The sequence below is a fragment of the Salvelinus alpinus genome, chromosome 12, assembly GCF_045679555.1.
Source record: "Salvelinus alpinus chromosome 12, SLU_Salpinus.1, whole genome shotgun sequence".
Classification (NCBI taxonomy): Eukaryota; Metazoa; Chordata; class Actinopteri; order Salmoniformes; family Salmonidae; genus Salvelinus; species Salvelinus alpinus.
In genome coordinates this window covers 32298749-32315264 of record NC_092097.1, presented here as the reverse complement: position 1 = coordinate 32315264, position 16516 = coordinate 32298749, and the positions used below count along the sequence as shown (strand labels likewise).

At 48.4% G+C, this 16516-nt stretch overlaps 1 long non-coding RNA gene across 1 annotated transcript in view; it reads left to right on the top strand.

Moving 5' to 3' along the window:
• Positions 1-6201: 6201 nt before the first annotated feature.
• Positions 6202-16516, top strand: part of LOC139535891 (uncharacterized) — a 33869-nt gene continuing 23554 nt past the window's right edge. The window contains exon 1 of the long non-coding RNA XR_011667217.1: positions 6202-6389. This is a non-coding gene — a long non-coding RNA (uncharacterized lncRNA). The remainder of the gene's footprint in view (positions 6390-16516) is intronic.

The following is a 16516-nucleotide window of genomic DNA, read 5'->3' as shown; positions in this document are numbered from 1 at the left end:
ATGATCTCTCCAAAATATTCAATCTTAGCCTACAATGATCTCTCTCTCTCTAATCTTTCTCCAAAACATTCAATCTCTCTCTAATCTTTTCTCTTTTTCTCCTGAACAGAACACTGGCTTTTATATCTTCAGGTGGCAATTGTGATTAGAAACAGCTGTATCTTGACGAGGTGGCGGGGTCAGCTCCAATCATCAATTAGCCTGGGGTCGACCAATCAGCTGGTTGGGGAGAACTCAGGAAGCAATGTCCTGAAACACACACTCAAATACAAAAACTACAACACAGAAACTGGGGAACGTAACAGGCATATTCATGACTCTGGCAAATACTGTATGTCGAATCAACCTACGGTCCACCACTACATCCTTCTCATATACCTTAAGACCTGAAAATACTTTCTGGATAGGTGTAAGCAATATGGAGGTAAATTGAATAGAATAGTACTTTGTTAGTCCATCCATTACTACAGTCCATTACTACAGAAATGTGTCTCTTGATCTACTCCTATTCTCCTTCGACAACACATATCAGCTGCAGTGGAGTTCCCCTGGAGGGTGGATGGTTAATGCGTTTCTCAAGGGCACAACGACAGTGGATGGTAGCTATCATCTGAAGCCAGTAGCGCTCTGGTTTCCAGTTCAGTTCCCACCTTTATCATGCGGCCCAAGATTTGAACCAGCAAACGTTCAGCTACTGGTCTGCCTCTCAGTGTTCTGGGCTTAACATCCTACCAATACCAATTAAAACCTTTCAGATCAGACAGGGACAATAAAGAAGTGTAATGGCCGGTAGGGGTTATAGGTCTCCTTGTCTTTCTATCTTTCTCTCTCTTACAGATCCATCTAAGGGCTCAACTAGGTCAACAAACAAAAAGCAATTAAGTGGGGCAGCAGCCTCCTTCAGGGAGTGGGTAATTAGAGAGCGGTGGGGACAGCTTCATTCTAAATAGGTACTAAAAGCCCCATCCATCATCTCCAGGGTGAAGGCTCCCTCTCAGGTCATAGAGAGAGAGCGAGAGAGCGAGAGAGAGAGCGAGCGAGAGAGCGAGAGAGAGAGAGAGAGAGAGAGACTGTGTGTGTGTGTGAAATCTGATTGAATAGATGGAGTCATTTGTCATGTTCTTTTCCACAGTAGCTCAGGCAGAAGTCAAATAGTCAGCGAGAATGACCTTCCGTTGACTTTGGGTCACATGATAGCAAATGGCCGAAGGTGCATCTCTTCTTCACATGTTGGAGACTGAAGAGGAGGGATGAAATGGAGGGATTTAAGAAACAGAAAAGACAATTGAAATGTGTTGATTTTCATGTACACTGTATGAACAACATAACTGTAGTATACACACACAGCCTACTTTAAGTAACTCAAAATGCATGTGTTTCTGTTCAGCGATTTAAATTGTGCTGCCACATTTGCATTGCAGAAAGGGGCAAACATATCACATTCCCTTGTGATTGGTTGGATGCAAGGCGGTGAGGTTGAGGATTCAAAGTTCATGAACTGGGCACTCCCATTGTGAGCTGAAAGTGGGGAAGGCTAAACACAAAGGACACAGCATCCTTGACCTGTGCTATTCCCCCCCACCTCCAACTGCCTGCCCCTTCTCTTCCTCCATATGGTTGGGAACCTGTTAATATGGCAATCTTGCCAAGGGCAGCACAAAGGATATTTGGGGAGACTTTAAATGGTAAAGAAGAGAAGAAGAACTGTTCAATCTGTTGGAGGCCATTCATGCATTCATTTGGATATTTCACTACAATTACGCATTTAATATAGCTGCTAATCAGCATCAACTTATTTGGGATACACTGAGCGAAATAGCTTACTTATTTACTAAACGATCAGGCAATGGGTAGAAAAAAAATTGCCAAATTTACCACTTACCATTATTTGGGCAACAATTTAGAAGCTTAAAACCACTGGAACAGTGGTAAACTTGCCTGGTATTGGACGCAAGTGTATCTTGTCGCTACCAGGAAGATGGTTCGGGAGGCAAAGGAAAATTGAAGGGCCAAAGTTGGAGAATTACCGAACATCTGTCACGACTTCCTCCGAGGTCGGTCCCTCTCCTTGTTCGTTCGGCTGTCGACATCGCCGATCCACCTTTCATTTTCCATTTGTTTTGTCTTGTTTTCCGAACACCTGGTTTACATTCCCTCATTACTCATCTTGCATATAACCCTCTGTTTCCCCCCCATGTCTGTGTGTGGAATTGTTATATGTAAATGTATGTGTACTCCAGGCTGGTTTGCGCCGGGTTATTGTAACCCGTGTGTGTTTAGTTTTCTGAGTACCGTGTTTTGTTCGCCTCAAATAAGGGCTCCGTTTGCTACCCATTTCTGCTCTCTTGCGCCTGACTTCCCTGCAGCCAGTTACGCACTCCTTTACAACATCTTTGGTCACCAAGTCTCCAAATCTACAATTAAATGCCACCTCCTGTCACGCCCTGGCCTTAGTATTATTTGTTTTCTTTATTATTTTAGTTAGGTCAGGGTGTGACATGGGGTATGTGTGTGTTTTGGGTGATTATATGGTATAGGGGGTGTTGGTTGTAGTGTATGGGTTTGTGTTGAGTGTATGTGTCTAGGTATGTCTATGGTTGAGTGTAGGTGTTTAGGAAAGTCTATGGTTGCCTGATTTGGTTCTCAATCAGAGACAGCTGGTTATTGTTGTCTCTGATTGGGAGCCATATTTAAGGTAGCCATAGGCTTTAGGTGTTTGTGGGTAATTGTCTATGTTGAACGTTTGTAGCCTGTGTGTGTGCACTACGTTTATAGCGTCACGGTCGTTTGTTGTTTTGTATAGTTTGTATAAGTGTTTTGTTTCGTTGTCCTTCTTCCAATTAAAAAGAAGATGTATTCATATCCCGCTGCGCCTTGGTCCGTCTCTCCTCCACACGATCGTGACAGAATTACCCACCAAACAAGGATCAAGCAGCGTGATCAGTGGCAACAGGAGCAAGGAAGAAAGGATTCATGGACATGGGAGGAGATTTTGGATGGAAAGGGACCTTGGGCACAACCGGGAGAATATCGCCTCCCTCGTGAAGAGCTGGAGGCAGCGAAAGCCGAGAGGAGGCGATATGAGGAGGCAGCACGGAGGCAAGGCTGGAAGCCCGCAAGTACAACCCAAAAATTTCTTGGGGGGGGCTTAGAGGTAGTGGGCCGAGGGCAGGTAGGATACCTGCGCCCACTTCCCAGGCTAACCGTGGAGAGCGGGAGTACGGGCGGACACCGTGTTACGCAGTAGAGCGCACGGTGTCTCCTGTACGTGTTCATAGCCCGGTGCGGGTTATTCCACCTCCCCGCACTGGTAGGGCTAGATTGGGCATTGAGCCAGGTGCCATGAAGCCGGCTCAACGCGTCTGGTCTCCAGTGCGTCTCCTCGGGCCGGCTTACATGGCACCAGCCTTACGCATGGTGTCCCCGGTTCGCCTACATAGCTCGGTGCGGGTTATTCCACCTCCCCGCACTGGGCGCGCGACGGGGACCATTCAACCAGGTAAGGTTGGGCAGGCTCGGTGCTCAAGGGAGTCAGTACGCCTGCACGGTCCGGTATTTCCGGCGCCACCTCCCCGCCCCAGTCCAGTTCCACCAGTGCCTACACCACGCACCAGGCTTCCAGTGTGTCTCCAGAGCCCTGTTCCTCCTCCACGCACTCGTCCAATGGTGCGTGTCTCCCGCCCATTACCACCGGTGCCTACGCCACCCACCAAGTCTCCTGTGCGTCTCCAGAGTCCTGTGCATCCTGTTGCTGCTCCCCGCACTAGCCTTGAAGTGCGTGTCCCCAGCCCGGTACCACCAGTGCCGGCACCACGCACTAGGCCTAATGTGCGTATCCAGGGTCCAGTATGCCCTGTTCCTTCTCCCCGCACTAGCCTTGAGATGCGTGTCTCCAGCCCGGTACCACCAGTTCCGGCACCACGCACCAGGCCTACAGTGCGCCTCATCCGGCCAGAGCCATCCGTCTCCCCAGTGCCATCTGAGCCATCCGTCTCCCCAGTGCCATCTGAGCCATCCGTCTCCCCAGCGCCATCTGAGCCATCCGTCTCCCCAGCGCCATCTGAGCCATCCGTCTCCCCAGCGCCATCTGAGCCATCCGTCTCCCCAGCGCCGTCTGAGCCATCCGTCTCCCCAGCGCCGTCTGAGCCATCCGTCTCCCCAGTGCCGTCTGAACCATCCGTCTGTCCCGAGCCATTAGAGCCGCCCATTCTGTCCCGAGCCGTCAGAGCCGTTCGTCAGTCAGGAGCTGCTAGAGCCATTCGTCAGACAGGATCTGCCAGAGCCGCCAACCAGACAGGATCTGCCAGAGCCGCCAACCAGACAGGATCTGCCAGAGCCGCCAACCAGACAGGATCTGCCAGAGCCGCCAACCAGACAGGCTCTGCCAGAGCCGCCAACCAGACAGGATCTGCCAGAGCCGCCAACCAGACAGGATCTGCCAGAGCCGCCAACCAGACAGGATCTGCCAGAACCGCCAACCAGACAGGATCTGCCAGAGCCGCCAGCGAGCCAGGATCTGCCAGAGCCGCCAGCGAGCCATGAGCGTCCAGAGCCGTCAGCCTGCCATGAGCGTCCAGAGCCGTCAGCCTGCCATGAGCGTCCAGAGCCGTCAGCCAGCCATGAGCGTCCAGAGCCGTCAGCCAGCCATGAGCGTCCAGAGCCGTCAGCCAGCCATGAGCGTCCAGAGCCGTCAGCCAGCCATGGGCAGCCAGAGTCGCCCGCCAGCCATGGGCAGCCAGAGTCGCCCGCCAGCCATGGGCAGCCAGAGTCGCCCGCCAGCCATGGGCAGCCAGAGTCGCCCGCCAGCCATGGGCAGCCAGAGTCGCCCGCCAGCCATGAGCAGCCAGAGTCGCCAGTCAGCCGGGATCGGCTGAATCCGCCAGTCAGCCAGGATCTACCAGAGACACCGAAGCGGATATTGACAATGCTGGAGTGGGGGCCACGTCCCGCACCCGAGCCGCCGCCATATTAAGGCCCACCCCGGACCCTCCCTTTATATGTCAGGTTTTGCGGCCGGAGTCCGCACCTTTTGGGGGGGGTACTGTCACGCCCTGGCCTTAGTATTATTTGTTTTATTTATTATTTTAGTTAGGTCAGGGTGTGACATGGGGTATGTGTGTGTTTTTGGTGATTATATGGTATAGGGGGTGTTGGTTGTAGTGTATGGGTTTGTGTTGAGTGTATGTGTCTAGGTATGTCTATGGTTGAGTGTAGGTGTTTAGGAAAGTCTATGGTTGCCTGATTTGGTTCTCAATCAGAGACAGCTGGTTATTGTTGTCTCTGATTGGGAGCCATATTTAAGGTAGCCATAGGCTTTAGGTGTTTGTGGGTAATTGTCTATGTTGAACGTTTGTAGCCTGTGTGTGTGCACTACGTTTATAGCTTCACGGTTGTTTGTTGTTTTGTATAGTTTGTATAAGTGTTTTGTTTCGTTGTTCTTCTTCCAATTAAAAAGAAGATGTATTCATATCCCGCTGCGCCTTGGTCCGTCTCTCCTCCACACGATCGTGACACCTCCATTCCAATAGTCTCTTGGGAATGGTCTATTTTGAATTTTTTTTGAGAGACTTGGGATTTTGAGATCAGAGCTATAGAATTGGCTGGCACTAGAATAGGTGAATGAGAACAGAGCTATAGAATTGGCTGGCACTAGAATAGGGGCCTTTCCTCTCCATCTCTACCGTGAACATTTCATTCAACAGTAAAGTTTTTGCTGCTTACGTTATCTTTTTCTGAAATCAGAAGTTTTGTTGTCTGCTGTTTTCAATTAGAATATCTAGCACTAGCAGGTAAGATCAGTGCATTAGGCTCATTAGTACAGTTGTCTAACAATTTAGCTAGCTAGCAAGCTAACTAGCTACAATACTTGCAGTAACAGTGTATTTTGACAGATTGTCAAAATAGTCTAATGTCAGCCCCAATATTTTCACACTAATCTAAAATCATTAAGTGTGTGATTTTATAGTAGGCCTGTGTTTTGTCACACCCAGTTAACTATTAGATAATAATCCTTAACAAATTTTACTGTGTGATATTGAATAAACATGCACTTTTTTTCCCTATTGTGTTGAGATGTTAAGTAAAGGTTAGGCACTATTCATTTAATGTTCCATCTATAGATCCAATCTGCACACTGTGATTACATTTTACATCTTATACTCACCATTACAATCTTTTCCCGTTATTTCCATAACAGACATGGAGCAACCCATCTTCAAAAAGTTGCCACATGGGAGCCTTGTCCTGAAAGAAACCAGTTTCTACAGATGCACCATTGAGAGCATCCTGTCTTGCTACATCCCCACCTTTAAAGGCAGCTGCACCGTCCCCTGGAAGATCACAAAGGACTTCAGCCACGGCATGTTCTTTCCGCTTCCGTCTAGCAGATGGTAAGAGCATCCACCTCCATGCCATAAGACTGCTGAAAAGCCTAGCTGTCCACCTGCACAACCTGCTGTTCACCTGCACCTTAAGAGACTATTTCCACTGACTCTCTGTAACAGCATTGCTTCCGTCCCTGTCCTTGCCTCAACCTGGGCTCGATTCAGGGACCCTCTGAACACTTTTACAACTTGTCACCCACAAAGCATCGTTAACTATCGCTCCACAAAAGCCGCGTCTCTTGCACATGCATGCATGCACATTCACTCACGCACTACCATCACTGCTGCTATTATTTATTTCTGTTTATATGTACTGCTCACTTGATCTACTTGTTGACATAGCACATTTCATACTACATACTGTTACTGCTAGTTTTACTCCTACTTTTGAGAGATAGCCCAATAATAGACTAAAGGAGCCTAACATTACTCCTTATAGTCCAAGGATCTTGGATGTTCTGTTTAAAGGTGAATTGGCTCTGGAAGCCAAACGAACCAAACACTCCATCTAAACGTGAATCTATTCTCAATTGCGGTACGGTTCTAGAAACATAAATCCCTCTACTTTCACATCACATCAAAATCATTTCACAAATGCAAAATACACTTACTGTAACCACTGTTTTAACTGGTTTTAACACAGTTGCAGCCGACAGTATTTTTCAGTGACACATTTGTGGCATCCGTCTTCCGTTTACACACAGCTGTTAGCAGACGCATATAGCTAATTAGCACAGGTAGTCAGTTGGCTCTTGTCTTCTGTCTTTTTTCCATAAACACCAGTGGCAATTTTAGCATGTAAATCTTGGTGGGGCAAAAAAAAAGAAGTGGGATGCATGCCATCAAAGCCGCTACACAACACTAAATAATACATTAATTGCACTATAACGGTGACAAGCAGTGCCAACACAAACTGTTAGGTCCTACATAAAGCTGTCCCAACAGCAGAGTCCCAACAGCAGTCCCAACACCTTACTGCTACACCTAGCTATCAGCGGAGTCTTGTCTGGTAGCAAAACAGTTCATTCAGCCTCATTTACTGCCTTTTAAAAAACATTGCTGATATGGCTGACTTACTTAAACAAACGCGGTTTCTGCTGACAATTGAGATGTACAAACTATGGCATAAGGGGATGACGAGCGGATAAGAGGCAATCCATAACTTCGATTAAGACATTAATGAGCGAGCTAGGATGGACATAGTCAATATAACTATTTGTTCAGCACTTTTGAAATGTACAGCGACAGAATTTAGAACATGGGCTGTTCTTACAGTATTCTTCCTGTACACCAAGTCAGAAACGTAGGATAAATAAAGGGGGCATTTAAGCAGACAATGAAAGCTCTTACAATATTCGATGATTACATTTCACAAAAACATGTGCACCACCAAGTCAGAACAGTAGGCGAAATTAAGTGGTGAAAATAGACCAAATTATTAGGGTGAGGCACATGGGCTACTAACAGCTTACTATACAACATTCACTTAGTATTACTTTCTTAGCTACAGTATACATATCTTCCTGGCATATTACATAATTTATGCAGCAGCATACAGTACAATACATTTTTGGACTCACATTGTTGTGCTGTGCTCACTTGAACAGGAAGGTGGTGTGGCGGTCCTTCGTGGCCAAATTTTGTCATCAAAGTCTGGCATTCTCTGGATTCATGGTGCTTTCAAGACAACTGGGAACTCTCTTTTTTTTTAAAGGTTGAATCATGATGACGTCAGTGAGCTTCAAGTCGTAGCTCTAGAAAGAGATCCCGAGTTCCCGATTTACAATTCCGAGTTGGATGAAAGTTCAAACGTATTTTCCCAGTCGTAGTTCGTTTTTCCCAAGTTCCCAATTGTTTTTAACTCACTAAAGTCAGATTTTGCAGTTCCGAGTTAACAGTTGTTTTGAGCGCGGCACAAATCATGCTTCATTGACGGCATGGCCAATGTCAAATCAAATCAAATCAAATCAAATTTTATTAGTCACATACACATGGTTAGCAGATGTTAATGCGAGTGTAGCGAAATGCTTGTGCTTCTAGTTCCGACAATGCAGTAATAACCAACAAGTAATCTAACCTAACAATTCCACAACTACTACCTTATACACACACACAAGTGTAAAGGGATGAAGAATATGTACATAAAGATATATGAATGAGTGGTGGTACAGAACGGCATGGCAAGATGCAGTAGATGGTATAGAGTACGGTATATACATATGAGATGAGTACTGTAGGGTATGTAAACATAAAGTGGCATAGTTTAAAGTGGCTAGTGGTACATGTATTACATAAAGATGGCAAGATGCAGTAGATGATATAGAGTACAGTATATACATATGAGATGGGTAATGTAGGGTATGTAAACATTATATTAAGTGGCATTGTTTAAAGTGGCTAGTGGTACATTTTTACATAATTTCCATCAATTCCCATTTTTAAAGTGGCTGGAGTTGAGTCAGTATGTTGGCAGCGGCCGCTAAATGTTAGTGGTGGCTGTTTAACAGTCTGATGGCCTTGAGATAGAAGCTGTTTTTCAGTCTCTCGGTCCCTGCTTTGATGCACCTGTACTGACCTCGCCTTCTGGATGATAGCGGGGTGAACAGGCAGTGGCTTGGGTGGTTGTTGTCCTTGATGATCTTTATGGCCTTCCTGTGACATCGGGTGGTGTAGGTGTCCTGGAGGGCAGGTAGTTTGCCCCCGGTGATGCGTTCTGCAGACCTCACTACCCTCTGGAGAGCCTTACGGTTGTGGGCGGAGCAGTTGCCGTACCAGGCGGTGATACAGCCCGACAGGATGCTCTCGATTGTGCATCTGTAGAAGTTTGTGAGTGCTTTTGGTGACAAGCCGAATTTCTTCAGCCTCCTGAGGTTGAAGAGGCGCTGCTGCGCCTTCTTCACAACGCTGTCTGTGTGGGTGGACCAATTCAGTTTGTCCGTGATGTGTACACCGAGGAACTTAAAACTTTCCACCTTCTCCACTACTGACCCGTCGATGTGGATAGGGGGGTGCTCCCTCTGCTGTTTCCTGAAGTCCACAATCATCTCCTTTGTTTTGTTGACGTTGAGTGTGAGGTTATTTTCCTGACACCACACTCCGAGGGCCCTCACCTCCTCCCTGTAGGCCGTCTCGTCGTTGTTGGTAATCAAGCCTACCACTGTAGTGTCATCCGCAAACTTGATGATTGAGTTGGAGGCGTGCATGGCCACGCAGTCGTGGGTGAACAGGGAGTACAGGAGAGGGCTCAGAACGCACCCTTGTGGGGCCCCAGTGTTGAGGATCAGTGGGGTGGAGATGTTGTTACCTACTCTCACCACCTGGGGGCGGCCCGTCAGGAAGTCCAGGACCCAGTTGCACAGGGCGGGGTCGAGACCCAGGGTCTCGAGCTTGATGACGAGTTTGGAGGGTACTATGGTGTTAAATGCTGAGCTGTAATCGATGAACAGCATTCTCACATGGGTATTCCTCTTGTCCAGATGGGTTAGGGCAGTGTGCAGTGTGGTTGCGATTGCGTCGTCTGTGGACCTATTGGGTCGGTAAGCAAATTGGAGTGGGTCTAGGGTGTCCGGTAGGGTGGAGGTGATATGGTCCTTGACTAGTCTCTCAAAGCACTTCATGATGACGGAAGTGAGTGCTACGGGGCGGTAGTCGTTTAGCTCAGTTACCTTAGCTTTCTTGGGAACAGGAACAATGGTGGCCCTCTTGAAGCATGTGGGAACAGCAGACTGGGATAAGGATTGATTGAATATGTCCGTAAACACACCAGCCAGCTGGTCTGCGCATGCTCTGAGGACGCGGCTGGGAATGCCGTCTGGGCCTGCAGCCTTGCGAGGGTTAACACGTTTAAATGTTTTACTCACCTCGGCTGCAGTGAAGGAGAGCCCGCAGGTTTTGGTAGGGGGCCGTGTCAGTGGCACTGTATTGTCCTCAAAGCGGGCAAAAAAGTTGTTTAGCCTGTCTGGGAGCAAGACATCCTGGTCCGCGACGGGGCTGGTTTTCTTTTTGTAATCCGTGATTGACTGTAGACCCTGCCACATACCTCTTGTGTCTGAGCTGTTGAATTGCGACTCGATTTTGTCTCTGTACTGGGACTTAGCCTGTTTGATTGCCTTGCGGAGAGAATAGCTACACTGTTTGTATTCGGTCATGCTTCCGGTCACCTTGCCCTGGTTAAAAGCAGTGGTTCGCGCTTTCAGTTTCACGCGAATGCTGCCGTCAATCCACGGTTTCTGGTTTGGGAATGTTTTAATCGTTGCTGTGGGTACGACATCGTCAATGCACTTCCTAATGAACTCGCTCACCGAATCAGCATATTCGTCAATATTGTTGTTGGACGCAATGCGGAACATATTCCAATCCGCGTGATCGAAGCAGTCTTGAAGCGTGGATTCAGATTGGTCGGACCAGCGTTGAACAGACCTGAGCGCGGGAGCTTGTTGTTTTAGTTTCTGTTTGTAGGCTGGAATCAACAAAATGGAGTCGTGGTCAGCTTTTCCGAAAGGGGGGCGGGGGAGGGCCTTATATGCGTCGCGGAAATTAGTATAACAATGATCTAGGGTTTTTCCAGCCCTGGTAGCACAATCGATATGCTGATAGAATTTAGGGAGTTTTGTTTTTAGATTAGCCTTGTTAAAATCCCCAGCTACGATGAATGCAGCCTCAGGGTGTGTGGTTTCCAGTTTACAAAGAGTCAGATAAAGTTCGTTCAGGGCCATCGATGTGTCTGCTTGGGGGGGAATATATACGGCTGTGATTATGATTGAAGAGAATTCCCTTGGTAGATAATGCGGTCGACATTTGATTGTGAGGAGTTCTAGATCAGGTGAACAGAATGACTTGAGTTCCTGTGTGTTGTTATGATGATCACACCACGTCTCGTTAATCATAAGGCATACCCCCCCGCCCCTCTTCTTACCAGAAAGATGTTTGTTTCTGTCGGCGCGATGCATGAAGAAACCAGCTGGCTGCACCGACTCCGTTAGCGTCTCTTGAGTTAGCCATGTTTCCGTGAAGCAGAGCACGTTGCAATCCCTGATGTCTCTCTGGAATGCTACCCGTGCTCGGATTTCATCAACCTTATTGTCAAGAGACTGGACATTGGCGAGTAGTATGCTAGGGAGTGGAGCGCGATGTGCCCGTCTCCGAAGCCTGACCACGAGACCGCCTCGTTTGCCCCTTTTACGGCGTCGCACAGGGTCGCCGGCTGGGATCAGATCCATTGTATTGGGTGGAAGGCAAAACACTGGATCCGTTTCGGGAAAGTCATATTCCTGGTAGGAACGATGATGAGTTGACGTTAATCGTATATTCAGTAGTTCCTCCCGACTGTATGTAATGAAACCTAAGATTACCTGGGGTACCGATGTAAGAAATAACACATAAAAAAACAAAATACTGCATATTTTCCAAGGAACGCGAAGCGAGGCGGCCATCTCTTTTCGGCGCCGGCCAGTGAGTGTGGAATGTCAATCATTTTAAACTAGGAAAAGAGACCCTTAATCTTAGACTTGGGACCACACAGCCACTCCACTGAATAGCAGGCTAATGATTGCTTTGCAATGCTTGCAGTTAGCCACTGATTCCTTCCAAACCACTAATTGTTGAATTTGCGATTTCCAACTTGTTGTGTTGTTTATGGCCGATGAGCACCGATACGTTTTATTTATAATTTCACTTAATTATTTCTCTTCATATGACAAGGATTAAAAAGGATTTGCCAGTAGATTGTCGACTTGATTCATGATGATGACTGCTAGCTAAGGTTTTGAAAGTAAGAAAGCTACTGTAGATATAACGTGATTTGATGTCTTTTTATCTTTGGCCAATGACCTTGAGCTTTCTTGGATGGGCACTTCTAATGTAACTCTGTGGAAGCACCCAAGGGGTTTAAATTTTCGAGCTCTACCCGTAGACTTGGTGGTGACGTAGTGTCCCCATGATTGACAGAACACTGAGCCAATCACGGCGCAATGCTCCGTATTTTCTGCTGGCTTGCCCCACCACCACAGAAAGCACTTTATTTCTTAAATGTTTTTATTTACTCTGCCCCACCTGCCCTGAATGACGGGTCGCCACTGGCAAACACAAGCTGTAACATGGACATATGGCCCTGTGGTAAGACTAACCCCATATAGGTGTGTATCAATTTAACCTTTTGTTTTTTGTTTTGTATGTGAAAGATAAGGTCCTAATGGTTCCAAAACCGTACTGCAAGCGGTGCGCGTTAATGTTCAGACCGAACTTCGGGGCTCTTAGCAACTTCCCGTACAGAATACACCTTCGTCCAATGACTCTTACGTGTAATGGAATTGAACTGAGAGTTTATGACCTCCACACCTGTGCCTGGCTGGGCCTCTGTCTGGGACCTCCCCACCTGTGCCCGGCTGGGCCTCTGTCCATTCTCCACATCTATGCTCGGCTGTCCCTCAGTCAGCTCCTTGTCCTCTGTTCCTTATGGCTGGGCATTCTGATTGGAGCCAACGATCAGTCTCTCTCCATTTTAAGTTAATTATACAAAATTTTAATTATTTGTGTTAAATTGTTTGTCCCTCTGTGGTGTTTATGACCTCCACACCTGTGCACGGCTGATCCTCTATTTTTCAAGCTTATACAGCATCATTTTTCATTGATGTATTAGTCAACAGTATTCTCCCACATTTACATTACATTTAAGTCATTTAGCAGACGCTCTTATCCAGAGCGACTTACAAATCGGTGCATTCACCTTATGATATCCAGTGGAACAACCACTTTACAATAGTGCATCTAACTCTTTTAAGGGGGGGGTTAGAAGGATTACTTTATCCTATCCTAGGTATTCCTTAAAGAGGTGGGGTTTCAGGTGTCTCCGGAAGGTGGTGATTGACTCCGCTGACCTGGCGTCGTGAGGGAGTTTGTTCCACCATTGGGGTGCCAGAGCAGCGAACTGTTTTGACTGGGCTGAGCGGGAACTGTACTTCCTCAGAGGTAGGGAGGCGAGCAGGCCAGAGGTGGATGAACGCAGTGCCCTTGTTTGGGTGTAGGGCCTGATCAGAGCCTGAAGGTACGGAGGTGCCGTTCCCCTCACAGCTCCGTAGGCAAACACCATGGTCTTGTAGCGGATGCGAGCTTCAACTGGAAGCCAGTGGAGAGAGCGGAGGAGCGGGGTGACGTGAGAGAACTTGGGAAGGTTGAACACCAGACGGGCTGTGGCGTTCTGGATGAGTTGTAGGGGTTTAATGGCACAGGCAGGGAGCCCAGCCAACAGCGAGTTGCAGTAATCCAGACGGGAGATGACAAGTGCCTGGATTAGGACCTGCGCCGCTTCCTGTGTGAGGCAGGGTTGTACTCTGCGAATGTTGTAGAGCATGAACCTACAGGAACGGGTCACCGCCTTGATGTTAGTTGAGAACGACAGGGTGTTGTCCAGGATCACGCCAAGGTTCTTAGCACTCTGGGAGGAGGACACAATGGAGTTGTCAACCGTGATGGCGAGATCATGGAACGGGCAGTCCTTCCCCGGGAGGAAGAGCAGCTCCGTCTTGCCGAGGTTCAGCTTGAGGTGGTGATCCGTCATCCACACTGATATGTCTGCCAGACATGCAGAGATGCGATTCGCCACCTGGTTATCAGAAGGGGGAAAGGAGAAGATTAATTGTGTGTCGTCTGCATAGCAATGATAGGAGAGACCATGTGAGGATATGACAGAGCCAAGTGACTTGGTGTATAGCGAGAATAGGAGAGGGCCTAGAACAGAGCCCTGGGGGACACCAGTGGTGAGAGCACGTGGTGCGGAGACAGATTCTCGCCACGCCACCTGGTAGGAGCGACCTGTCAGGTAGGACGCAATCCAAGCGTGGGCCGCGCCGGAGATGCCCAACTCGGAGAGGGTGGAGAGGAGGATCTGATGGTTCACAGTATCAAAGGCAGCCGATAGGTCTAGAAGGATGAGAGCAGAGGAGAGAGAGTTAGCTTTAGCAGTGCGGAGCGCCTCCGTGACACAGAGAAGAGCAGTCTCAGTTGAATGACTAGTCTTGAAACCTGACTGATTTGGATCAAGAAGGTCATTCTGAGAGAGATAGCAGGAGAGCTGGCCAAGGACGGCACGTTCAAGAGTTTTGGAGAGAAAAGAAAGAAGGGATACTGGTCTGTAGTTGTTGACATCGGAGGGATCGAGTGTAGGTTTTTTCAGAAGGGGTGCAACTCTCGCTCTCTTGAAGACGGAAGGGACGTAGCCAGCGGTCAAGGATGAGTTGATGAGCGAGGTGAGGTAAGGGAGAAGGTCTCCGGAAATGGTCTGGAGAAGAGAGGAGGGGATAGGGTCAAGCGGGCAGGTTGTTGGGCGGCCGGCCGTCACAAGACGCGAGATTTCATCTGGAGAGAGAGGGGAGAAAGAGGTCAAAGCACAGGGTAGGGCAGTGTGAGCAGAACCAGCGGTGTCGTTTGACTTAGCAAACGAGGATCGGATGTCGTCGACCTTCTTTTCAAAATGGTTGACGAAGTCATCCGCAGAGAGGGAGGAGGGGGGGAAGGGGGAGGAGGATTCAGGAGGGAGGAGAAGGTGGCAAAGAGCTTCCTAGGGTTAGAGGCAGATGCTTGGAATTTAGAGTGGTAGAAAGTGGCTTTAGCAGCAGAGACAGAAGAGGAGAATGTAGAGAGGAGGGAGTGAAAGGATGCCAGGTCCGCAGGGAGGCGAGTTTTCCTCCATTTCCGCTCGGCTGCCCGGAGCCCTGTTCTGTGAGCTCGCAATGAGTCGTCGAGCCACGGAGCAGGAGGGGAGGACCGAGCCGGCCTGGAGGATAGGGGACATAGAGAGTCAAAGGATGCAGAAAGGGAGGAGAGGAGGGTTGAGGAGGCAGAATCAGGAGATACGTTGGAGAAGGTTTGAGCAGAGGGAAGAGATGATAGGATGGAAGAGGAGAGAGTAGCGGGGGAGAGAGAGCGAAGGTTGGGACGGCGCGATACCATCCGAGTAGGGGCAGTGTGGGAAGTGTTGGATGAGAGCGAGAGGGAAAAGGATACAAGGTAGTGGTCGGAGACTTGGAGGGGAGTTGCAATGAGATTAGTGGAAGAACAGCATCTAGTAAAGATGAGGTCAAGCGTATTGCCTGCCTTGTGAGTAGGGGGGGAAGGTGAGAGGGTGAGGTCAAAAGAGGAGAGGAGTGGAAAGAAGGAGGCAGAGAGGAATGAGTCAAAGGTAGACGTGGGGAGGTTAAAGTCACCCAGAACTGTGAGAGGTGAGCCATCCTCAGGAAAGGAACTTATCAAGGCGTCAAGCTCATTGATGAACTCTCCAAGGGAACCTGGAGGGCGATAAATGATAAGGATGTTAAGCTTGAAAGGGCTGGTAACTGTGACAGCATGGAATTCAAAGGAGGCGATAGACAGATGGGTCAGGGGAGAAAGAGAGAATGTCCACTTGGGAGAGATGAGGATCCCAGTGCCACCACCCCGCTGACCAGAAGCTCTCGCGGTGTGCGAGAACACGTGGGCAGACGAGGAGAGAGCAGTAGGAGTAGCAGTGTTATCTGTGGTAATCCATGTTTCCGTCAGTGCCAAGAAGTCGAGGGACTGTAGGGAAGCATAGGCTGAGATGAACTCTGCCTAGTTGGCCGCAGATCGGCAGTTCCAGAGGCTGCCGGAGACCTGGAACTCCACGTGGGTCGTGCGCGCTGGGACCACCAGGTTAGAGTGGCAGCGGCCACGCGGTGTGAAGCGTTTGTATGGTCTGTGCAGAGAGGAGAGAAGAGGGATAGACAGACACATAGTTGACAGGCTACAGAAGAGGCAACGCTAATGCAAAGGAGATTGGAATGACAAGTGGACTACACGTCTCGAATGTTCAGAAAGTTAAGCTTACGTTGCAAAAAATCTTATTGACTAAAATGATACAGTACTGCTGGCTGGTGAAGTAGACTAGCTAGCAGTGGCTGCGTTGTTGACTTTGTTTGAAAGTGTAGCTGGCTAGGTAACCTCGATAACTGGCTAGGTAACCTCGATAACCTCGATAATTACTCTAAACTACACAATTATCTTGGATACAAAGACAGCAAAGACAACTATGTAGCTAGCTAACACTACACTAATCAAGTCGTTCCGTTGTAATGTAATAGTTTCTACAGTGCTGCTATTCGGTAGAAGTTGGCTAGCTGGCT